Consider the following 27,642-nt stretch of genomic DNA (forward strand, 5'->3'; position numbering starts at 1 on the left):
GTGCAGGGGGGGGTGGTTGTGCTGGTGTGGAGGTGGTGGTGGTGCTGTGTGTGGTGTGGCTAGTGATGTTGTGTTCTTTGCCTCTCCTGTCAGCTGGGGTATGTGTTCCTTCTCTCCTGGAGTATTGCAAAGGATTGTGGTCAGGGAAGGGGCTGGTTTTATACTCAGCTATGTGGGTGTGTCCAATTGGGGTGTTGCTGACAGGTGTGTTGTCCTGGGATTTGTATTTTTCTTTTTGCCATGTGGTTGTGTCAGTCGGGTGTGTTTTGTGTATTTGAGGGACATGGCTAGTTTTCTGTGTGCACTTTTTGGCCTTCTTGTGGGGTTTTGGCTTCATCAGCCATATTTTTAACGGTTCATCCGCTGCAGTGGCTGTGCTTCAGCTCTTCCGCTGGCTCTTCAATTCATCCCATTGGGCGAGCGCGGCGGTCGGAGACACCGGTACGTACCGCGGGACCGTCGGGGATATCCTATTTTCCGGTGCAGTGTCTCCGCTATACTTGCGGCGGATTGGTGTTTTTCCTCCGCGATTCTGACCACCGCGGACGGATTTTGCCCATCTCCGCCTGCTACAGGCGGTTTTTCTTGGCCTCGTTCTGCCATGGTCGGATTTTTGGGGCGGTTAATCCTAATTTGGCCGCCGGTTTTCCCACAGTGCTGGCGGGTGGTTGTTTTCCGCTTCCATGGCGGTCGGGGTGCTCTTCCGCCTGCCATCCTAATGGACCTCTAAGTGTTATTGAAAAAGTTTTTGAATTAAAAAGAAGATTGTTTATCTTAATTTTAAAAAGATTGAAGACTTTAAATACAATAATGCAGCGTATGAAGGACAAATGTAAGAGAAAAAGAATTGTAAATAGAACACATTTTTGTAAAATATTTTCCGGGAATGGAAGCATACTTCTAGTACGGATCCTTTTTTTAATGAAGAAAGTTATTTTCAACAAAATAGTTTAGTGCATGCAGTTGATACCTGTGGTCGTTCTTATGAGGTGCGAGATGGTTGTCCAATTCAGAAAGAAATGTTAGTTCCCAGAAATGTTGAAGAATCAATAGCTGAGGAAGTTCAAGGGAGACGTACCCAGGCTCCAGTGTTTACATGGGATTGTAGTAGTATTTGTAGTATACGTCAACAATCTATTGATATTTTACTAAATTTCCTAAGAGAATATGGAAGAAAAACTGTGAAACATAAGATTAAGCTATTACAAGGACTGGATCCTTGCAAAGTGAGAAAAAATACAGCGTTGCAAGGTCATTCTCTGGCTTGTCTTTCTAGGAAAGTGTGTCAAAGTCGTTTTCATCATTTGAGAATATTAGCAGTACATCATTCAGAAATGCGGAAGTTAGTTAGAAGATTATACTACGTGAAAAGTCCTGCATTATGTCTAAATGAAATTAATACAGCTCTTTTGCATGGTTCAGTGTTGGATTTAAAAAAAGTATGTGATGATATAGAGTTACGTTTCCTTGCCGCTCAAGAGCAGAGTAGAGAAAGTGAGACTTAGATAAGTGTAGGTGTTGAAAAAGAGGTGGAAGATACTACTGATGTCAAGTTTGAAAAAGAAATAACAAAGTTTAAAGTAGTTTCTGGTGAAAATCCCAACTATGGTGCCGATTACGATCCGGCAAAAAAATTCCCCGTACGACTCCTATCCGGTCTTTTTACCGTACGAATCGTACAAGTGCCGTACAAACTGCCAATCACGATTCGCATGGTAAAAAGTCCATACGAACCGCATTGGGAATTATTCCCCACACGTCCTCGGGTCGGAAAATGTGTCCGACACGTCCTCGGACGATTTACCATACAAATGTGAAAAGTGAAGTCCGACCGCGGAATCACTATCCATCCTGTGCGTCCGATGTTACAACCGTATGGAAAAAACACTGTCCGCACCGAACACCCATAGCAACCATGGAGACATGTGCCCGCATACGCGCCGACCCCCCCCAGCCCCCGTACGTACGCGCCGACCCCCCCAGCCCCCGTATGTATGCGCTGACCCCCCCCAGCCCCCGTATGTACACGCTGACCCCCCCAGCCCCCGTACGTACACGCCGACCCCCCCAAGCCCCTGTATGTATGCGCCGACCCCCCCAGCCCCCGTATGTACGCGCCGACCCCCCCAGCCCCCTTACGTACATGTCGTACCCCCTGTGTATGTACACCCGTGTACGTTCGAGTCGTACCCCCCGTGCATGTACGCTGGGGGTACGCACCGTACATACACGGGTGGGGGTACGACTCGAACGTACACGGGTGTACATACACGGGGGTACGACACGTACACGGGTGTAAATACACGGGGGTACAACACGTACACGGGTGTACATACACGGGGGTACGACACGTACACGGGTGTACATACACGGGGGGTACAACACGTACATGGGTGTACATACACGGGGGGGTACGACACGTACACGGGTGTACATACGGGGGGGTACGACTCGAACGTACACAGGTGTACATACACGGGGGTACGACTCGAACGTACACACGGGTGTATACATACACGGGGGGTTCGACACGTACGTACGGGGGCTGGGGGGGGTCGGCGCATACATACGGGGGCTGGGGGGGGTCGGCGCGTACTTACGGGGGCTGGGGGGGGTCGGCGCGTACGTACAGGGGCTGGGGGGGGTCGGCGCGTACGTACGGGGGCTGGGGGGGGTACGGCGCGTACCGGGCCACCTACTCTGGTCGTTTCACGCCGTACTTCGCTTTTCCAGCACTTTTTGGGTGCCGTGAAAATATCGCCGTCCGGACTGCTGTCGGTTCGAATCGTACTTCCTGGGTCGTGAAACGCTGCCTGAAAGCGTCCCGACGTCACGTCGCAGCATTCCCGGATCACATTCGTATGTATATTTTCGTCGGTCGGTGTTTTTTACGATTCGTACGGAAATGGTGTTTCCGTGCGAATCGTAATTCCATGTTTGTAGAGTTTTCCGACCGGGTACGAGTTCGACGGAGAAAACTCTCCGACCGACGGTTCGTACCCGGTTTTTACCGGATCGTAATCGGCACCCTAGTTTGTATTTGTTGCTGACGTACTCATTATAAAATTCAAACTAGGAATGTAGATGTGTTTTTAAAAAGTGAAGAGAAAAACAATGATAAATGGAGAGAATTTGCTGCTTATCTGTTTGTGAAAGTTCGTTTTGAGTTAGGTACTGTGCAATGCATTTGTAAATATTGTTATAATAAATTAGAAGAAAACAAAATGCCAGATAGAGCTGTCCATAATGACTTAGAATTAGTACCTATACCTCCAGAACTTAAAGATTTAATGCATATGAGGCTATCCTTATACAATCTGTGCACCCTTTTCAAGCTATAATTCGTATGGAGCCTAAAACAGGTAAGCTGCCTCCAACAGATCTACAAAGAGGTTTAAAAGGAAAAGTTGTATATTTACCTTTAGATTTTAAGAAAAATGTTGAAACTGTTGGTGTAGAAAGAGAGGATATTGAACCTGTATTCATTCTTGTTAATGGTGTACCCACAAAGAGTTGAAAAATATGGCAAGAGTTAGTAGATGTCACGAAAGTCCAAAAGGCTACATTATATCTGGTGCAAAACAATACTTACTATAAAAATGTAAATGTAGAAGAAGAAAAAATGACTTTAGAAGATGAAACACACATTTCAAGTGGACAAATAGAAAAAGTGGAGAACTCAAGAAAAGAAGAAATTTATGAACATTATACTATACACCCTCTACATTCAAAAGAACTGATAGGAGATACTATTGAATTCTTCCCGATGAAAAAAGCAAAAGGAACTCCCATGAGTGTGCGGGAAAAAAGTTTTCCACAGCTGTTCCCTACTGGAAAAGGTGGACGATATGATGAACGACCAGTTCAGATTCCAGCTGCAGAATATCATACTTTATGATTGTACTCAGAAGATCCAAGATTTCGTCAGTGTATTCCATATTTGTTTCATCCTTTATTTGAGAGTGTTCTGTCCGCACTTTCATATGCAGTCAACCATATATTAAAAATGGGAACGCATCTTTTACATGTTTCTGCATCGGAATTTATGGACAAAGTTGAAGGAAGAGACGAACATTTCGAATCACAGTTAAGTGATTTGATGGCATTTCAATGTGGTACTAATGAATATTGGTATCAACGTCATGGGATATTAAAATGTATGTTAAGAAACTTAGGAACCCCTACATGGTTTGTTACACTTAGTTGTGCTGAGTACGCATGGGATGAGTTACTGGATTTTCTACGAGAAGCAAATTCAAATATAGAAAATATTGAATTGAAGACAGCTGGAGAACTGTGTTCCCTGGATCCTGTAAATGTTTGCAGATATTTTAATCATAGGTTTGAAGCTATGATGTCTTTTATCTGTATTAAAAAACATCCACCTATTGGCAAAGTTATTGATTTTTTGGGGAGAAAAGAATACCAATCTAGAGGTGCTCCTCATATACATGTGCTTTTATGGATCTAGGATGCACCTAAATTTGGAACTGATTCGGATGAGACAGAATTGTCTTTTATTGAAGACTATCTTACCTGTGCGATTCCAAAAACAGGAGGAGATAATATTTTAAGACAGCAAGTTTTACGGTTTCAGAGTCATCGATGTGGAAAGTATTGCCAATGGAAATATAAGTCAAAGGATACATTTTACACAAAATGTCGATTTGGCTTTCCACGTCCAGTAATTTCCAAAGAAAGAGTGAACAGTTTTATGACAGCAGTGAGGCATACCTTCACTCGAAAATCACCCAAAAATACTTATAATTTAAAAAGAACAGAAGAATCGAAGTACATTAATGATTACAATCCGGTGGTTTTGAAGATGTGGAATGCAAATATGGACATACAATATGTTACAGATAACTCAATTGCTGTTGCTCACTATGTCACGTCATATATTACCAAGTCTGAGAAGACAGAATTGAAAGAAATGTGGGAGGAAATTTTGCAGGAGAAGACAATTAGCAAAAAATTGTACAGCTTCAGCTTGAAGATGCTTCCACATCGAACAAATTGGATCCTACGAATGTTCGGATCGATTGCCATCTGCAAGTTTATATTCAAAGTCAAGAGGGATAATCTGTATAAGTCTTGGTCTTGCTGCAGCACAAAATCGAGTTTTGAAATCTGTACAAGAAATTGAATACTTGGCACTGGATGAACTGAAAAGTACAGATACTCTGAAAACAAATATGTTGGATACGTACTATCCAAATAGAAGTCCATACCTGTAAAACATATGTCTATATGAAATACTGCAACATTATAGTTTTTAAAAAAATGTCACAGAAAATATAAATGAAGGAAAATACACTGTAATTGGAGCTGAAGAATGTTTGGTAAAGCATGACAAAGGAAATCTGATTAATCACAGGAAATTAAGTTGTGATACTCCAGATAAAAGAGAGTTTTTCTATTTAGCTCTTCTGCAACTCTTCAAACCTTGGTGGACTGAAGTGGAATTACTTGGGCATTGTGACTGCTATGAGAGTCTTTCAATGCATGTAAAGATAGCATTGAATGTACAATTTTTCCAAAGGATCTCCAAATGTTGAACGAATAGATTAATCGAAGAAATAACTATTGCAGCTGAAATAGCTAGAGATAGTTCTCAAGATAGTCAGAGTTCTGCTCCACAAAGTCAAGATCCACTAGGAGAAGCCATACTTGAAAATGAGCGGCAATAGCAATGAGTGAAGTAGAAACGGTGATGCAGCAAGCACAACAGGACAATATTGATTTGGAAAATTTAGAGGAACAGCTGAATACTGAACAGAAAAAAATATATCACCAAGTTACACAACAGATACAACATGGATTACTGCATGAAAAGAATGATTGCCATTGTACATCATTTAGACCTATTCTTATGTACATCAGTGGACAAGCTGGAATGGGGAAAGATTCTTGATTAAATGTTTGTCAAGTTATCTACAGAAAACAACAGATTCACATTTGTCTTGTGTTGTAACTGCTCCACCTGGGTTATCAGCACACAACATGAAAGGGATTACATTACATCGTCTACTTATACCACAAGCTATCTGGAGAAGCTTGTTTCGAAGTTTCAAGAGTACTAAAGAAAATGAAACTTCTGGTAATTGATGAAGTAAGCATCGTCTCAAACTTAATGCTTGTGTTTGTACATTTGAGGATGCAGCAGATTTTAAAAACAAATTACGATGTTTTATTTGGAGTCCTGACTTTGAGAAAAATCCTAACTTTAAGACTTTCGGTATTCACAGAAGGCATTTAGGAGTCCTAAGTTTAGGAGTCCTAACTTTACTGCTCCTAAACTGAGAAAAATCCTATCTTTAAGACTTTCCGTATTCACAGAAGGCATTTAGGAGTCCTAAAGTTAGGAATCCTAATTTCTGTGAATACATAAATGAGTAAATGCCTTCTGTGAATACCAAAATGAGTAAGTGCCTTCTGTGAATACCAAAATGGTAGTACGTTTAGGATTGTGTCTTAAGTTAGTTCTGTGAATCAGGCCCCACATATGTCTCTGTAAACTGCCGGGTAATATTACGGCATAATTTAGATGGTGAAAAACGTTTAGTAAATGGAGCAATGGGGAAAGTTGTTGACTTTGTTAGTTATGCAAATAGAGATGAAATTGAATTTTTGAAGATTAAATTTGATCACATTGAAGAGGTGAAACAAATTGGATGCTGTTGTGTTCGTTTCTTGCTTGTAAAAGATTTGTATGTTCGTAGAAAACAGTTTCCTGTTTCTTTAGCATATGCAGTGACTATTCATAAATCTCAAGGTTTAAGTGTAGACAATGCTTTGGTGAATATTGGAAGTTCTGTGTTTAAAGAGGGTATGGCGTATGTTGCATTGTCTCAAGTAAGAACGTTATCCAGATTGTATTTGATTGATTTTGATGAGCAAAAGGTTAGTGCAGGTGTAAATTGTGTAAAAGAGTACAATAGATTAAGAAGACTCTATGCTCCTAATTTAGGTGAATATCCTATTTATGAAAAATGTTTAATACGTCCAAAACGAAAATATGATAAAGATTATACTGAGGTTGCAAAGAAAAAAAGAATTGAAAAGAATGACGAGTCTGGAAAGAAAATAGAAGGGAACACGGTTGCTAATATTGTAGGATATCGGTTAGAAAATAGTTCAGGTATCAACTGATATGCTAATGTAATTGTGAACGTTGTCTTTTTTTAAAAAAATCAACAGCATGCAATTATTGAAAATCGAGAAAAAAGATTTTATTCTTTGTTACATTATATTTTTGAGAATTTGAAAAACTGATAAAACGAACATCCATACTGCTTCTGATGTGCGGAATCTTTTGATATATGTTCTGGTTCTTCACAATTTACACTGAATGTACAGCAAGATGCTCAGGAATTTCTTATGTTTATGCTTGCAGTATTAGAAGATGAAGGTATACAAATTGAAAATCTGTTTGGACTACGTTACAGATGGGTTCATAGATGTGACAGCTGTTCATTTTCATCTACCACTAAAATAGACTCTGAAAGATTCATATAGTCAGCTAATCAACATATGGAATGTACTCAGTGCAAATCGGAAATGTTGTCAACATTATTTAAAGGAAGATGTGGACAATATATTATTTTAATGCTGCAACGTTGTAGAGCAGATGGAACAAAATTGGAAACCAAAATAAAAATTTTTGTGGCAGGTCAAGTGTCAGTAAGAACTTTTAAAACAGTGGCTACTGTTTTCCACGATGGACCTACTTCAACATCTGGACACTATTCTGTCTATTTAAAATGCAATAAAGGATGGGCACTATGTAATGATGCGCATTTAGAGTATAAATTTCGGGTGCCTAGTGAATTACTAAATTCATACTTAATATTTTTGATGCCAAAATTCTAAGAAGATATCAACATGAATTACTGAGTATATTTTGGATATTTCCACTGCAAATGATTTTAGAAACATCATTCACCCTATCGGAAACATGTGAATATGATTTTAGAAGTGTATGTTGGATATCCTCATTGCAAATGTTTTCAGAAACATCATTCAGCCAATTGGGAAGGTGCGTATATGAATTCAAAAGTTTATTTCAGATATACTCAATGGAAATATTTTCAGAAACATCATTCAGCCAATAGGGAAGATGTTCGTAATTACGGTTTGAATTATTAATTATGTTCTTTCATATTGTGTTTCAAAAATTGTGTTTGAAAGAAGGTGGTGATATATTTAAAGTTTGTATTAGATACTATTTTACTAGGGATATTTATTTGTGAAAATGTAAATACCAAGTTGCGTTGGTTGTAGACATTTTGAAGAGAAGTATGTTTTTTTTAACAATCCTATTGATTGTATTTTTTTGCCCACTGTCATCTGATGATTAACATTGAAATCACTGTTTATGGTGAAATTCAATACAATCTGAAGACAGCGAAAAATGGCAAATTGAATATGTGATGTAATTGTATACTGTTGCAAAAACTATAAAATTATATGTAATAACAGAATTTTTTTCTTCTTTTTTCTAGACCTTACTACTAAAGTTTAAAATACATTAAATTTGCATTTGAAAAAAAAGACGTGAAATTATATTACTATTAATTTCATATCTACTTGGAAACATGTAAGATTAATCCACCCAGGTACTACCCTTTCAGTGTATCAAAGACAGTGTGACTCCCCATGCCCATCTCCAGTCACCCAGCCAGTACTATACACTAATGCAATTTCTCCACTAATACCCAAGTACTTATAAATTAAGCATACACTCTCCTTGCAGTGCTGTAATCATCCAGTCACTGCTGATGTACTCATACAATCGTCCAAGCACTAACACAAGCAGTGCTACAATTGTCTGTGCACTATTCATACAGACCTCTAAGCAGGCACATTCTACTCATTCACTCATCTAAATACCCTGGTAGTACCCATGCAATCTAGCAATGACCCTGTCAGTCCCCATGCACTTCTCCAATCATCCATCTAGTGCGGTGTACTTATCTGATCACTTCGCCAATACCAAAGCACTTATAAATACACCATGCACTCTGTTTACAGCACTATAATCATCCAGTTACTAGTCATGTCTTTATGGAATGGCCTCAGTAATAACACAAGTACCCGCTATTATTATTTATAGTAGGTTTTAGGAAAGATATAGTTAGAAAGTAGCATTTAAATACCTTTGAAATTCACTGAAAAAACCATAGGTTTCAGGGATGTTATAGTTAGAAATTACCATTTAAAAAACCTTTGAAATTCATTGAAAAAACCATAGGTTCAGGCATGTTATAGTTAGAAATTAGCATTTAAAAAACCTTTGAAATTCACAGAAAAAACCATAGGTTTCATTGACGTTATAGTTAGTTGGACATGTCACTCATACAAAAGCAGAGAAATTCCGCTAACTATAACTCACGCCCTCGCAATGCACTGCTGATGACGTCACTTATTACATCATTCATGACATAGTCAGTGACATCACTGATGACATCTCAAATGACATCACTGATGACATCATCCATGTGACAATCTGATGCACCTTCTCACACCCTAATATAACCTTTGATACGCCGTCTCCAAAATGTAGGATACCATTTTTGAAACCATAGACACATCAATACCACTTACTAAATTATCTGGTCACTGGTTGTTAGGTCTACATATACATCCACTCATTCACCCATACAATCACTCATACATGCAGTCACTCATCAATACAACACTAACATATGCACTCATACACCTACACAGACACTCACACACCAGAACTCATCCAGAGTTACTCACACACCTAGTCAGTCAGGCAAAGAATCAATCATACTTCCATTTACTGACCTATACCTGAAAATACACACAACACATCACTTATGCAAACATCAAGAAACGCATAATTACTCTTTTATACAATCACTGATACAAGTGCACACTCATCTATACAGACATCTATACAGTCATTGTCACAATCACTGACTATCATGTATAGTCATTTATATACTCTAACTCTCACATACACTGCCTTTTACATATGTAGTTACTTGGACATGTACCAGTGAGACATCCATTCACTCACTAACACACCCATACACACACTCAATCACTCATACAGCTGATTCCACATCTTCTTCAACCCATACACCCAGTGAACTAACCACTGAAACATGTATGCACAGAGTTACACACCTCCCATGCAGCCACACACACACTCAGACACCCATACAAATACTCAGGCAACCAATCAATAACCCATATAGACACTCATGTAGCTACTGACCAACCCATGCAGCAGCGTATACAACAGCACACAGACTGATACAGACATTCACACAGTTTAGTTACTAACCCATGCATTCAGTAAAACACGTTTAATCACTCACTTAAACAGTCAGTCACACGCATACTAAATCCTCCATCCAGACACTTATACACCCACTCATTCTTCAATACAGCTTGGTATATATTTAATACATATTTAAAGTTTAAAGAAAAACACACTCACTGGATGATGTCATCAGTGATGTCATTTGAGATGTTATCAGTGATGTCATCAGTGTTGTCACTGACCATGTCATGAATGATGTAATATGTGACGTCATTAGCAGTGCATTGCGGGGGCGTGAGTTATAGTTAGCTCAACTAACTATAACGGCGGAATTTCTCTGGTTTTGTATGAGTGAAATGTCCAACTAACTATAACGTCAATGAAACCTATTTTTTTTTTCAGTGAATATATATATTCACCTTTTAGCAGTAAACCTGTTCAGATCACCAAGAAACTGACATGCAAAACCGAGTTTGCCGTTTATGTGCTGGAGTATCCCTGTGGCCAGCAATATGTAGGTAGCACAAAGCTACAGGTCCACAAGCGGATACTCCAGCACATAAGGGCAATCAACAATGGTGATAGCACATACCCAGTTGCTAGACACTTTGCTGAGAGTCATTCCAAAAAATCAGGGGATCTTAAATATTTTGTCTTGGACTCGGTCCCTCCATTGAGAAGAGGGAGTGACCAGGAGGCATTGCTTCGCAAATTGGAGACAAAATTCATTCTGGAGCTGGATAGTAAGATTACGAATGGTTTGAACTCCAGTGAGGATTTTTTTACTTATCTATGAAGTCAAGGGTCTGTTCAAACTGCCTTTAAATTTGTCGCTGCCTTATCATTAATTGGTTTTAACTATTTCTGGTTTTAAATGATTTTGTAAGATTTTGTATATGTGAATCCGATGGGTTCATTAGGTGATATTTCACTTTGCACTTGCACTTTATTTGTAGACAAAAAGTGATCAGTACTTGCACCCATTTGGGCAGTATTATGAACTATGTGTAATTGTCTAAATGAGGCAATGTGATGTATACAAACTAGGATCATGTAGGATGAGTAACATGCTTTTAACGATATAGAAAAAGTTTACATTGGTTTTACTTGTTCTTAAAGCATCTTTTTACCATATCATTTAAAACATTTGCTTTTAAACATTGAGTATTTGCATTTTATTCATATATTTAATATTTATTTATATTTATTGAATTGTAAATTGCTCATTTTGCACACATTGTATCCAATAACAGTTTACATCATTAAGAATCAGCAACAACAGATATTGAGCAGAGTAATAAGAGTATTTTTACTATGTCTACTATCCTATTGTCACGGATTGTTGTGCTAATACTTTAAAAAGGCTATGCCTGCCCCCTTAATGTGTCATGTGATCAAGGACCCACGAGGGTGGAAACGCGTTATGGCTGGGTGCTCGGGATGAAAATAAATTAATTGCACCATACCTGGGTTCGCTTTGTCTTTTTTCTGACGGAAAAGAATAATAAGAGACATTTCATCGATATATATATATATATCTATATATATATTCACTGAAAAAACCATAGGTTTCACACACGTTATAGCTAGGAATTATCATTTACAAAACCTTGCAAATTCACTTAAAAAACCATAGGTTTCACACATGTTATAGTTAGCTGTACATTTCACTTGTAAAAAACCAATGAAATTCCACGTTATAGTTAGATCAGGTAACTATAACTTGCGCGCCCACAATAAACTGCTGATGACGTCACATAGTACATCACTCATGACATGGTCAGTGACATCACTCATGACATCAATGATGACATCTGAAATTACACATTGTGGATTGCGGTCGCGCAAGTTATAGTTACCTGATCCAACTATAACGTGGAACTTCATTGGTTTTTTACGAGTGAAATGTACAGCTAACTATAACATGTGTGAAACCTATGGTTTTTTAAGTGAATTTGCAAGGTTTTGTAAATGATAATTCCTAACTATAACGTGTGTGAAACCTATGGTTTTTTCAGTGAATTTGTACGGTTTTTTAAATGCTAATTTATGTATTTATTTTTTATTTTTTTTTCTGGTTTTTCACTATGCGCACACCCTGCGCGCACGGTGCGCTTCGCGCACCATGCGCGCACTGTGGGCGCTCAGTGCGCTTCGCGCTCCGAGCACCCACATTGCGCAGTCCATGCTCTGCGCGCCTCGCCTTTTTTTAAGCAGTAACATTTGTTTTTTTCTCCCTTGTGGGTCCTTTAATTTATTTAATAAATGTGATTGTTACTTCTTTATTTTATTTTTTTACTTTTTTTGCTGTGCGCGTACGGTAAGCTTACCGTACGCGTACCCCGTGATTTTTTTTAAAAATTATTAAATTTATTTTTCGTACTTTTGGGTCCTTCTTGGACCCCCTCACAAACACTAGGGGGTCTGCAACTCTCTTCGTTGCCCCCGTTTCACGTTCCCCACCTTTGTTTCTCAGTGCGAGAGACAGAAAATGGCGGCCGACACTTCCTGATTTCGACCGATTCGAATGTTTACAGTCATGTAACCACCAATCAGAATTGAGCTCGCGCACGGCACCGTACGCGTACGGTAAGCTTACGGTAAGCGCTTACAGATATATATATTGATTTAAATGCTATTTTCTCAGGACCTACTGAACAGATTTACACCAAAAGGCACTTCCTTGACCTGAGGACTACCTCTCTGCCACATTTCAAGTAATTCTGTTCAGCCGTTCGGGCTGTAGCTGTGTCTAAAGGTCCTATGGAAAAATGCATGGGGAAAACGCGTTTTGGGACCCCCCTTTTTTCTCAGCCCCCGCTTGTCGAATCCCCCCGAGACTTTCAGGGTTGGAGCGGAGCGTAGCACCCCATTAGTTTTGAAAATTTCGCGAGGATTCGTCGACCGGCGCCAAAGTTATTACAATAGAATGTTGCGGATTTCCTATGGAAACAGGGTCCTAACTATAACTACCTACTGGCGACCGCCAGTAGGTAATATATATATATATATATATATATATATATATATATATATATATATATATATATATATATATATATATATATATTATCTACTGGCGGTCGCCAGTAGATAGTTATAGTTAGGGCCGTGTTTCCATAGGAAATCCGCAACATTCTATTGTAATAACTTTGGCGCCGGTCGACGAATCCTCGCAAAATTTTCAAAACTAATGGGGCGCTCCGCTCCGCTCCCACCCTGAAATCTCGGGGGGATTCGTCAAGTGGGGGCTGATAAAAAAGAGGGGTCCCAAAACGCGTTTTCCCCGTGCAATTTTCCATAGGGACCTTTAGTCCAAGGTACAGCCCGAACGGCTGAACAGAATTACTTGAAATTTGGCAGAGAGGTAGTCCTCAGCTCAGGGATGTGCCTTTTGCATATATGGAGTCAATCTGTTCAGTAGTTCCTGAGAAAATCAAAAGTAAAATCATATATATATGTGGGCGGAGCCTAACCACACATCTCATCCTGAGATCTGATTGGCTCTCAGCACTTCATCCAAGAAGTGTTGGCAGCCATCTTGGGACCAATATACATGATAGCACCTCATTAAAATGCATTGCAGTTAATAGAAGGTTTTAAGACTTTAGTTACATTATAAATCATTTGTTGATGGTACCATACTCATTTTAGGAATTGTGGTATGTTCTAAGGTGATTTCACCATGTGAAAAAGCCTTCTGCTGGGATATCATGATTGAGAGAAAAATATTTTCTCATGCTTTTCCCACAGAGGTTTGGAAGGTGATCTATAAGCTAAACTGAGAGCTTATTTTCTGTAAATTCACATTATCTTTCTCAGTCATGTGAGAATGAAGTCTGACATTCTCAGTAAAACATGTACATCCAACAAGGGCAGAGACTGTCAGTTGATTCCTTTGTGTTCTACTGCAGCTTCCCAGAGTGTTCCAAAGAACAACTAGAGCGCTAACAGTCCTACTTATGATAAACGTATGGCACACCTGAAGCCATCTTGCTTGGATTAAAGTGGTAACTCTTAAAACATTTAATTTTAAAAGGAACAAAATGAGGGGGTTCATTTTTCCATAAAAAGTATGATTAGTGTTGCAGAAAGAAAAATTAGGGCACATTTTGAGTGACTTCTCAAATCCTCTTCTATTTCATTAAAAAATTCTGACATGCAGACTGAAACATGCACTTTCAATACCAGCAGCAGTTTTCCCTGGTGAGCAGTAGCTTTACTACAGTGATCTAATGAGCAAAAAAGAGTGCTAACATTCTGAATTTATGGCAAATGTGTGACACATCTGAATGCCTTCTTGATGGAATCAAAGTAAAAAACTGAAAGTATTTCCCACTGAGGAGACTGCAGTAAATGAGGAAATTAGGAAACTTCATAACAAATAAATCTCCCAAGATGGCCACCAGAGACAAAAGAGCCCAAATGTAGCCCAAATATCACCCAGATGTAGCCCAAGTATAGCCCAATGACAGAATGTCCCAAAGTGTTCTTAAAAACAACTAGAGCGCTTACTGTCTTCATTATGACAAAAGTATGGCACACCTGAAGCCATCTTGATTGGAATAAACTGGTAATACTTAAAACATTTAATTTAAAAAGGAACACAATGAGGGGGTTCATTTTGCCATAGAAATTATGATTAATGCTGAAGAAAGAAAATGAGGGCACATTTTGAGTGACTTCTGGTTTGGGACACGCTTAAGGCAGGCATAAGCGGGGAAACACTCCGCTTCTCTATACGAAAGAATCAACAGGAAAAAACTCAAATCAAAAAACTACATCTGCAGATGATAGAAGTGGAAAAAAAACTAACTCAGGCGGCTATGACCGGTATAGGTTTAGATGAGGCACAGACTCTGGTAGCAGTCTCTAAATCAGAAATGGGAGCTGTTCTAGCGGAAAAAGTAGCTATCAAATGGGCTGCCGCTAGAGAAAAATGCTATGAGTGGAACGAGCGTATCGGGCATCAGCTTGCCATCTCCATAAGACAAAGGACAACAATAAATGCCATTACCTCTATTAACAGTGAGATAGAGGGACTTATTACAGATCCGGAAAAAATACAGGAAGCTTTCAGGCAGTATTATGAAAAGTTGTACTCAGAAGAAGTTAAAGGGACATCTGAAGACTTGGAAGTTAAAATAGGAGAATATCTTATGGGTACACTGCCAGATAAAATGAATATCGAGGCACGCGACTTGCTGGAGAATATTCCTATGTGGGACGAGGTTGCATTAGCACTAGCTAGTCTTCCGAATGGTAAAGCATCAGGGATGGATCACATACCAATCGAATTTTATAAAATCTTCTCAGACCAAATTAAAGACCTTTTTACTAGTGTAGTAAGGGCTATTTTCGAGGGAGGTGATCCACCTAACTCCTGGTCCCTCGCTAAAATCGTGATATTTCCTAAAAAAAATAAATCTCCGCTTGAGATGACGTCCTATAGACCGATAACATTAATAAACAATGACTCGAAAATCTTTTCAAAAATTATCGCCATGAGAATATCTGCAAATATTGAGTCACTAGTATCTAAATGGCAACACAAATTTATTCCAAAAAAAGGTACTACTGAACATATACGTCGGACTATTACCTTATTTGATGCTGCTGAAGTGACAGGAGACCCGATCTCGCTAATACTTCTGGATGCCGAGAAGGCATTTGATCGGGTCTCCTGGCAATTCCTCTGGGTCATCTTGCGGCATCTCGGATTCGGACCAAGAATTATTCAGGCTATCCAGGCATTGTACAAGAACCCAACAGCTAAAATATCCATTAATGGTCAATTGACTAAAGCAATACAAATTACAAGAGGGACGAGACAGGGGTGTCCTTGTTCACCCCTACTCTACGCCCTCTATATTGACCCGTTAATTAGAAGAATTGAAATCAACCCTTTAATTCCCCCGATTTCTCGGTTTGGCATAGACACAAAAATCATGGCTTATGCCGATGACATCGCCATAATTACTCCGGCACCTGCACTTGCCATCAGGACTCTGGAACAAGAAACTCAAAAGTTTGGAATGATTTCTGGGTATGCTCTTAACAGAACAAAGACACAGATTGTTGTTAATAGAAAGATAACTTGGACAGATGACAGAATCACAAAGAAAGCAAAATATCTTGGAGTTGATATTGTTGCTGATTTGGATTCTTTGGTAAATGAAAATCTGACCCCTTTGGCCACTAATATGAGACAAGCACTCCGGAAAATTGATAACTTACACCTAACTATACTGGGAAGATGTAATGTTTTAAAAATGACATATTTTCCTAAGTTGTTGTATTTTTTTCGTGCAATCCCGCTTATTTTTAACAGACATATATTGGCAGTTTTTGAACAAATCTTTTCTCAATTTATCTGGTCTTATTCGAATCCAAGAAGGGCTTTTAATCTACTCTCTTTACCTAGTGAGAGAGGAGGCTTGGCACTTCCTAATTTAAAACTATATTACTGGGCTGCCTCTTTACAACATTGCTGTGAACTAATGTATGAAGAATCGTCTTTTTCGCCCTCAGGCCTGCCCTCTCCCTATGTTTTGTTGATGGGCGAAAAAGTAAAGGGATGTCTTTGGCGTCAGCTAGAGTATAGTTACTACAAACGAGTGAAATTCAAGACAATGATTTGCGCCTATCAGGTCTTTCGTAATGTTCGTAAAATATATGGAATTAAAAGGCTAAATTATTACACTCCGCTTAGAAATAATGATAATCTACCATTAATTTTTAAAAATACATATCTACGACACTGGTATCATGCTGGGATACGAAGATTGGGAGATTTGTGTAGGGCAGGTCGTTTTCTGTCATTTGAGGAATTACAAATTGGTTTTAATCTAAGCAATGAACAGACTTTTCAATATCATGCGATTATGAATTATCTTGTTAAGAATCTGGAAGGGTCTGCTGGGTTTGTTGCATCAGTCTTTATAGATAAGCTACTAGGCTCTAAAGTACCCGGGATCGGATATATATACGGTACTCTGAATGAGCTAAGACCAGATGATTTAAGCAAAGTAGATACTAAATGGCAGCTTAAATTGAATATCTCCTTTAATGTTCCCTGTCCCGCATTAAGTTTAGCACGTACATACTTGCTATCTCCCAAATTACAAGCACAATTTTATAAAACTGGATTTTTTATGTATATCACTCCGAATAAGGTCTCTAAATGGACAACTGGGCCTGGAACTACTTGCCCTCGTTGTACGGAATACTGTGCTGACTCTGTACACATGTTTGCTACATGTCCAAACCTTGTGCCACTTTTGAAAGAAACCCAACTGTTTTTGAACAGAGTTCTTTTATCAGATATTCAACTTACACCAATTACTATTATGCTTGGGTTATATGAGACACTTAGTGTTAAAGAAGGCGGAGCTTTAATATTTGTAGCCATGACTATTCTGTGGATATGTATTGCCACGCAGTGGAAAGACCTGAATCCCCCTTCTTTTAGTCAATGGCAAGCTAGATTTCTTGCTACGTACAGATTGGAGAAAGCCGTTTATACTAAAAAGGGAAGAAGAGCAAGAGAAAGGGGGTTAGTGGTTTGGGATCCTTTGACTAGATGGCTTGAGTCTTTGAATGTTTTTGAGGAATAATGTATATGCTGAGTATTGTTTGTTTATATTTGTGATTTATTTATCTCTTCCTCTCTCTCTCCATTGTACTCATTGTTTTTTTTTCCGCTTTTATATGGATTTAAGACCGCCTCTATCTCACTGTTCTTTTTATTATCCTTTGTTATCTCTTGGACCCGGGGTGGGAGGGTGGGTTGAATGGACGTTGTGAAAAATGACTTAATTTCGTCTGACTAACTATGGTGAAAAAAAAAAAATATATATAAAAAAAACAAAAAAAAAAGGAATAAACTGGTAATACTTAAAGCATTTAATTTAAAAAGGAACACAATGAGGGGGTTCATTTTGCCATAGAAATTATGATTAATGCTGAAGAAAGAAAATGAGGGCACATTTTGAGTGACTTCTCAAATCCTTTTCTATTTCATTAAAAAATTCTGACATGCAGACTGAAACATGCACTTTTAATACCAGGAGCAGACTTCCATGGTGAACAGTAGTTTTACTACAGTGATCTAATGAGCTACTAGAGTGCTAACATTCAGAATTTATGGCAAATGTGTGACATATCTGAATACCTTCATGATGGAATCAAAGTAAAAAACTGAAAGCATTTCCTACTGAGGAGACTGCAGTGCAAGAGGAAATTAGGAAACTTCATGACAAATAAATCTCCCAAGATGGCCATCGGAGACAAAAGAGCCCAAATGTAGCCCAAAATCACCCAGATGTAGCCCAAATATAGCCCAATGACAGAAGTGTGCAAAAACACTTAGGGGCAGATTTATGTTGCACTTGCGCCACTTTTGCGCCGCCGTTGCGTCACTTTTGTGACGCAGCAGCGGCGCAAATCCTGCGCCATGGTGCGGGGTATTTACAACGTGACGCATCTGGGAGATGCGCCACGTTGTAAAGCCCTGCGCCACATGTAGGCGTTCCAGGGCAGGTGGGGGCGTTCCGGCGCAGGAACGCCTCCTAAAAGTGGCTGAGTGAAATCACTTTTAGGCCCATGCTGCGTCAAAACCCTGCGCCTGCTTGAAGCAGGCGTAAGGATTGACGCAGCATTGTGCAGATAGGGCCCCCCAGAGCATTGCTGGAGCTGCGTCGCGCTTGCGACGCAACTCCAGCAACACCACATCCTCTCCCCTAAGTGCAACATTTAATCAAGTGGTCAACTGGATAAAAAAACATAAAGATAACAAATAATTTAAAAGTGCTTTGTCGCTATTTGAAAACTCAGAAAATATGTCCTTATTTTAGTCTTTTAGAGCACTAACCATAATTTTGATGCCAATAAGACCCTCTCATATATGTAATTTCTAAAGGAAATGCTCTAGGTATTACAGTTTTGATTACATCAAGATGACGTCAGGCGTTCCACACTTTTGTAATAAATATAGAATATTAGCAATCTAGTTGTTCATTAGGATACTGTTGAGAGGCAGAGGCCAGGGGCACGGACTCTGAAAATTGAAGGCAGGTAGGAGGGTGCAAAGGCAACAATTTAACCACACTGAGCAGGCAGGAAGGGCCGTGGCAGCACAACAGACTATAGAGGGCAGTGGAAAGGGGGGCAGGGGCAACAAACCAACAATACAGGACTTGCAAGAGAGGCTGTGGCAATGTAATAGACCATTGTGGGAAGACGGAACAGGCAATATACAACCATATATGTTCAACAGACCCGATTCAGCCAGGAAACGTCCAATGTTTTTAAGCTCAAATGGGCTTTATTTGATCTGTCTCCTGTCTACAATCTCCTCTTTTTCAATGTAACTCAAAGGGGAAAATCAATACCCCAGTTTTTTTTCAAAATCTCCCTCTTACCAAGTTCAAAATGTTCGCAAGTATGGTACATTGGATCATGGAAGGAAATGGGGTAGGGACATGGACTAGGATAACAGAGGACAGGAGGGACATGGAGAGGTGCACCAAACTGACCCTGGAGGGCAGGCATCAGGGTTTGCAGCAGCACAATACACCACACAGGGCATGCGGGACGGGAGTGCAGCCCAACAATCCATTGAAAGCAAGAGACAGGGGACAGGACCATGCACATGGACAACAGAGAACAGAGGGGCAAGAGGCAATGGTAGCTAGCTGACCATAATGGACAGACAGGAGAGAAAGCTGCAGCATAACAGACCATAAAGGGCAGGAGGCACGGATCAGGGGCATTACAATGGAACAGACAAGCCAGGAGGGAGGGAGTAGGGGTCTGCACATGTAAACAGAAGGCTGGGGGCAAGGGGGCAGGGCAGGAGTAGCAAGATAGCCATCGAGGTCAGGCAGGATGGGCACTAGAAGCAAGACACACCATGAAGAGCAACAGTGAGACTGTGATGGCATACACACAGACCATGGAGGGAAGGTGGGAGGGGGTCAGGGGCAGCTAACTGACCACACAGGGAAGGTGGGAGGGGCCATGGCAGCACAGAAGACCATGCATGGCAAGTGGGAGGGTTAGTGGCAGCACAATGGCTATGATGGGCAAGAAGGAGGGTGCAGGGGCATGCACAAAGGACGATGGAGGATAGAAGGGAGGGTCAGGACCTGTGCACAGACAAGAAAGTTCAGGGGAAGGGGCCTCACAACAGACCGCACGGGGCAGGCAGGAGGAGCAGTTGCAGCACAACAGACCAGGGAGGGCAGAAGGGTGTGGCAGTACAATGGACCATGTAGGACAGGAGGAAGAGGATAGGGGCATGGCATGTGGACAGGTAGGGTGGAGGTGGCAGGGACAGGTTACAGTCATCTGACAATGCTAGGCAGGTGGGAGGGGAGTGGCAGCTCAACAGAACACTCAGAGTAGATAGGAGTGGCAGGTCCATGGAACATGGTGGGCAAAAAGGATGGAGCAGGGACATGCACAAAGACATCGGAGGGCAGGGGGAAGGAGAATAGGGGCAGCAAGCTAAGCACAGAGTTTAAGCTGGAGGTCAATGATGGGGCATAGAATTGGGCAATGGAGGGCAGGAGGAGTGGACTGGTACATCATACTAAATTGAGGGCAGTGGCAGCACATCAGACCATGCATGGCAGGAGGGAGGAGGCTAGTCCATGGATTCACACAACAGAGGATAGGGAGGAGGGGGATGGGGCAGCAAGCTAACTGTTCAGAGAAGGCGGGTATTAGGAACTTTATTGTTTTTAAAACGTGTGTCTGTGCGAACTACTTAAAATATGAACAAGTATGCAGCATAATCTCACTTTTATTCAGGAAGAAGAGGACGTTTGTGACTGTGACTCCGGGCTCACTTGGCAGAAACACCCCCTGACCCTCCACCCCCTATCGCAAAATGTAATGCCCGTGAAAAGGGTAGGTGAACACAGTGTTATATAGAACATAGTCCTGAGAGCACGATTGAAAATGAAAACTAGATATAGTGTATGGTATAAACTATGCACCAAAAAGTGTGATATAAGATGAACCGGGCATGAAATATAATATGCAATACATTGTGCGCAATGACAGATTCATTGGAGAGCGCGAGATAGCACAGGCACTAGCGCGTGCTATGCGATATGCGCCTTGGAGTGTAATATGCACAGGGCAGTGTTGTGTAACCTAACTAGTCTCTAAAGTTGTAATATAAAATATGTGCTGGGGAGTGTAACGTTGCATATGCACTGTGACAAAGATATGGATCCCAGATTGTAATATGTATGGCATAGCACTGTGCGTTATAACATAGGCATCGAGGAAGGCACGTTAGATGGGGCAATATAACCCGTGCGAAGACAAGTGTGGCATGACATATTCACGGGGTGGTGTTACAGTGCACATGGGCTAGAGAGTGTCATAGCATATGCACTAGCTAGTGGAATACAACACAGAGGTGTGTGGCACTCAGCAGGCAATGGTGGGTGTAACACAGCATTGGGCTCTGCTAGGAGCGCGCTGTGACTCTCAAGTGATGTTCGTCCCCTTTCCAGAGAGTAAAATAAAAAGTATTACACATCCGGCAGTGGATGTGTGTTTTATTAACTGTGAGGGGGGTTTCTTGCATAGTTTTGGTCGAATTTTTGTCGAATCCCCTTTGAATGGCTTGGTGTGCATGTGTATTAAATGTGCCCGTCAATAGCTACCCATGTTTGTATAAATAAACGACAAGGGTGTCTACCGGGATTAGGCACGGTAGGGCATCAGACATGTCAGATCTTCACTAGTGGTGTAAATACATTCCACGTGGATTCATTGTATGCATAGTCACCTTTTAATGAATATCACACAAATCGTCATGGTGATAGGTACGTACGGTTTGTCCAGCATGTCCTAGGTGTGTCTATAAATATATATATTTTTTAAAAATAATAAAAAACAGTGGCCGGCCCTGGGGATTGGGGTCAAAAAAATATAATTAGGAGACAGGCCCTGGGTGATGGGGTCATCAGGGCCGATAAATTAGAATAAGAAGGGGAACCACACAGCCCCCCTTCTTAAAAAATTAAAATAAATAAAAGACTGGCATCGCGCCAGAGGCCACGCCCCCTCCTTGCAGCACTCTGCAAACGCGCCCCCTGGCGAGTTGTAAGTTGGGGAATTCATTTCTCTTCAATACTGAGGGTCCCTGAGGGCCAACTAGCCCAACAGGCATCTCCAGTATGCGCCAGAGAGCTGCGCTGCAGACAGGTGTTCTGATGCCAAGCCCCTTTTTACACCTCTCTGCAACGCAGCTCTGTGGCGCTTACTGGAGGTACCTAGTGGTCTAGTTTGACCCTAGGGACCCTTAGGATTCAAGGGGACTTAATCTCTCAACTTAGAACAGCCACAGGGCGTGTTTACACAGTGGTGCAGGGAGGGGACGGGGCCTGAGGTGAAGTGTGCAACCACGCACTATGGCACGTTTTAAATTGGGGATATAATTTCCCTTCAATACTGAGGGCCCCTGGGGGCTAACTAGCCCACCAAGTGCTTCCAGTAAGCGCCACTGAGCTGCATTGCAGAGAGGTGGTCCAGGCCGTGCCACTTTTTACACCTCTCTGCAACGCAGCTCTGTGGCACTTACTGGAGGTACCTAGTGGGCTAGTTGGACCCTAGGGATCCTCAGGATTCAAATGAACTTAATCTCCCAACTAAAAACGGACACAGGGCGTGTTTACACAGTGGTGAAGGGAGGGGACGGGGCCTGAGTTAACGTGTGTAAAAACGCCCTGTGGCCTGTTTTAAGAGGTAGTTTTAATCCCCCTGCCCTATTATGTACTAGGGGCTTACAGAAGAGGTCATGCTAATCACAGGGGGATCCCAACGCATAATGTTCCCTAGTGTAAGTAGGTGTTTTCACTGCATTCTAAGTGTCTTTTAACATAGCAATGGCTCTAGGACTGGTTAGTCAGACTCAGTTACCACCAGTATCCGTCTGAAAAAGTTGAGGGTACAGGATGATTTTGTAACAAGGCTTCTTTCTGCTCTTCTTTTTGTTGTTTCTGCACGTTATCCTTCTTCCTGCACTTTCCTTCGTCTTTGAGGACTTCTGTTGCTTCTTTCTGCACTTCTTTTTATTCTTTCTGTGCATTTTTTCTTCTTTCTTCACATGTCCTATCTCTGTAGGCATAGTTAGAAATTAGCATTTAAAAAACCTTTGAAATTCACAGAAAAAACCATAGGTTTCAGGCACGTTATAGTTAGGAATTAGCATTTAAAAAACCTCAGAAATTCACTGAAAAAAACATAGGTTTCAGGGGTGTTATAGTTAGCTGGACTTTTCACTTGTACAAAACCATTGAAATTCCCCCGTTATAGTTAGATCAGCTAACTATAGCTCGCGCACCCGCAATGCACTGCTGATGACGTCACATATTACATCACTCATGACATGGTCAGTGACATCACTCATGACATCACTGATGACATCTCAAATGACATCACTGATGACATCATCCTTGTGATAGAGTGGCAGACCTCCTCTCGCCCTAATATAACCTTTGATACACACATTCAAAAATAGAGACTAACATTTTCAAAACAATGGACATACCAATACCAGTTACAACAACCTCCTCAGTAATTCTAAGATCCACATACACATCCACTCATTCACCAACAGTCCTATACAGTCACTCATACATGTACTCACTCATCATATGTACTCATACACCTATACATCCTGTTACACAATGCCACTCATCCATAGAGTTACTCACACACATAGTCACTCATGCTAATAAAGAATCAAACATACATTTACTTGCATATACAGTTATACACACACCACCACACTTACTTCTACGGAAACTTACACATACTTAGTCTTTTAAACAATCACTTATAGAAACACATACCTATTCATACAGGAACCCTTTCAATCTCTCACTCTCACATATACTCACTTATATACACCAATAGTCACATATACTAGTTTAAAACATATGTAGTTACTCATAAAGACACTATTGAGACAGTCATTTACTCACTAACACACCCTTACACACACTCATCCACCCATACAGTCCTGCACACATGCTGTCTTCAACACATACAAACAGTGAGTCACTCATTCATGCACCTATGCACTACGTAATACCCCCCACCGAACCATGCAGACACTCAGACTGATACTCAAAAAACCAACTAATAACCTATATAGACACCCATGTAGCTACTCACCAACCCATGCAGCCACTTATACACAAAGTGAGAGACTGATACAGATATTTACATATTTAAACATTACTCACTAAGCCATGTATTCACTATGATACACTTAATCAGTCAGTTACACAATCAATTTTTCAAAAACAAATCATCCATTTAGACACTTATATACCCATTTATTCTTCCATCGACCTTGAGATATACATATATAAAACATATTTAATTTTCAGAAAAACACACATTCACTGGATGATGTCATCAGTGATGTCATTTGAGATGTCAGCAGTGATGTAATGAGTGATGTCACTGACCATGTCATGAGTCATGTTATATGTGACGTCATCAGCAGTGCATTGCGGGCGCACCAGTTATAGTTAGCTGAACTAACTATAACGGGGGAACTTCAATGGTTTTGTATAAGTGAAAAGTCTAGCTAACTTTAACACCCCTGAAACCTATGTTTTTTTCAGTGAATTTATGAGGTTTTTTAAATGCTAATTCCTAACTATAACGTGCCTGAAACCTATGGTTTTTTCTGTGAATATATATATATATATATATATATATATATATATATATATATATATATATATATATATATATATATATATATATATATATATATATATATATATATATATATATATATATATATATATATAGCCTCCAACTCAAGCCTCCTAAATAAAGACAGGTGCTAACACAGCTGGAATTTTTATTTCAAATTGCTTGATGCATTCCTGCAGATCTTACTGTCTTGTTCACAAACCTTAATTGCTATTTTGATTTGTGTTTCTGAACAGCCGCATGTTATTTGCACAGTGGCATAGGCATACCGTTTCATTTTCTAACAATATTTCTAGGAAATGCTCTCTGTGCATAACAAACAAATTAATTTAAATATATTAAACATACAACACCTACATTACAGCATGGTCAAATGAAATGATTGTCAATATAGAAGACATACTGGATTACATTTTCTCTAAATATCTCTTCCTTCTTTCATTCCTATATGCTGAGCACTGAACCACATAGCATGTTATCTGTGTCCCTTTCCCAGGTGGGTTATGATAACATAATATATGTAATATAAGAGACTGTTGGAAAATGGAATACATACGCAAGTACAGGAAAAAGAATTATGCACTATACATTCCTTATTGGACAAAATATATCTTTACCCCAAGTGGGTTTTTTCACTATTCAACTTTCCCCTTACAGTTTCGCATTATATACCACTGTTAATTGATCAATATGTGTGTAAAAATGAATACATCTCTCCAGCGTATAATAAATTCATCACATTAATACAACTGAACCATGATTGTATTAAATATACTTTAAATTCAATCTTGATGAGATCTAATCGCAAAACTCATAAACAGTGATTGATAGAAAGCAAAAAAGATGGGTGAAGAAAAATTTCATTTATAAAGTTTAAAAAACAATTAATCAGTGCATTCTTTATGTGCCTAAAAATATCTACTCATGATATCTATCTATCAACAACTGGCTTCTGCAAGAAGAAAGGTGATCAGCTCAACAATGAATATTAATATCTCTTAACTGTACATGTAATTCCTCATCGGAATTCAATCCATTTGGAATTTTACTGTTCAGGATGATTATATATCTGGACTCCATTCTCCTTAACTGGAGTTCCCTGTTACATCCTCTGATGTTTTTGGGTACTAAATCTATGATATAATTGACCAAATCAGCAGCATTGCGATTATGTGTTTCATGCATGTGATGAGCAACTGGGCAGTTCTTGCTTTAATTTAAGGGTGGGTGACAAATTACGTTCCGCTCCCGGAACTTGCGAAATGTCAGCATTTTCACGTTCCGCGCGGAATGTGAAAATGTCAAAACTTCCGCGACCCGACACTAAACCTCAACAGGAAGCACTTACAGATATAAATAAAGGAGGTGCCCGAGTTGAAGCTCAAATTCAGTAACGCATTAATCAGCACAAAACATTTGTGAGCACAGTCGAGGCTAGGCAGGTGTGCTTTCTCCCCATATCTACCGTCAACAAGTGGGACTGTCTCTGGTTCTGTCTCCTCATCTGCTGCTCTGATCGGTCTCTGGCCCTTTATAAACAAGAGGCATGTGAACTGCATGGAAGCCCCGCCCGTTTGGCCCCGGCCCACACACCAGCGGTGAGCAACGTCTTCCCGCCCTTTCCCCCACTATGATGGACAGCTCACTCGAGGGACCCCGGAGCCCGTTGGTGCGGTGGCAACGTTACAGACACACATGGTCGCTGTAGACTCTTCTGGCCCTTTACGCAGCTGTAGTGTTGGAAAAACACTATACATTTACCCAACGAGGTAGCACTCTCTGATTAGCCAGTAGAAAGTACTCCAGTTGAGTAGAGGTCTTGCACAAAACGGTGGCATCTTCTTGGGTAAATATGCAGGGCAGTATTAATTCTGGCACAATGCTCCTGTCACAAAAATTAAACGTCAACAGGAAGCACTTACAGATATAAATAAAGGAGGTGCCTGAGTTGAAGCTCAAATTCAGTAACGCATTAATCAGCACAAAACATTCGTGAGCACAGTCGAGGCTAGGCAGGTGTGCTTTCTCCCCATATCTACCGTCAACAATTTGCTGCAATCCTTGATGAAGCTCTGTGCATCCATGAGTTTCTCGAGCGCAATACCAGTGTAGTTCTTGACACCAGGAGGTTCTGTCTCCTCATCTGCTGCTCTGATCGGTCTCTGGCCCTTTATAAACAAGAGGCATGTGAACTGCATGGAAGCCCCGCCCGTTTGGCCCCGGCCCACACACCAGCGGTGAGCAACGTCTTCCCGCCCTTTCCCCCACTATGATGGACAGCTCACTCGAGGGACCCCGGCGCCCGTTGGTGCGGTGACAACGTTACAGACACACATGGTCGCTGTAGACTCTTCTGGCCCTTTACGCAGCTGTACTGTTGGAAAAACACTATACATTTACCCAACGAGGTAGCACTCTCTGATTAGCCAGTAGAAAGTACTCCAGTTGAGTAGAGGTCTTGCACAAAACGGTGGCATCTTCTTGGGTAAATATGCAGCGCAGTATTAATTCCGGCACAATGCTCCTGTCACAAAAATTAAACGTCAACAGGAAGCACTTACAGATATAAATAAGGCAGGTGCCCGAGT

Source organism: Triturus cristatus, chromosome 2_1, assembly GCF_964204655.1.
Source record: "Triturus cristatus chromosome 2_1, aTriCri1.1, whole genome shotgun sequence".
Lineage (NCBI taxonomy): Eukaryota > Metazoa > Chordata > Amphibia > Caudata > Salamandridae > Triturus > Triturus cristatus.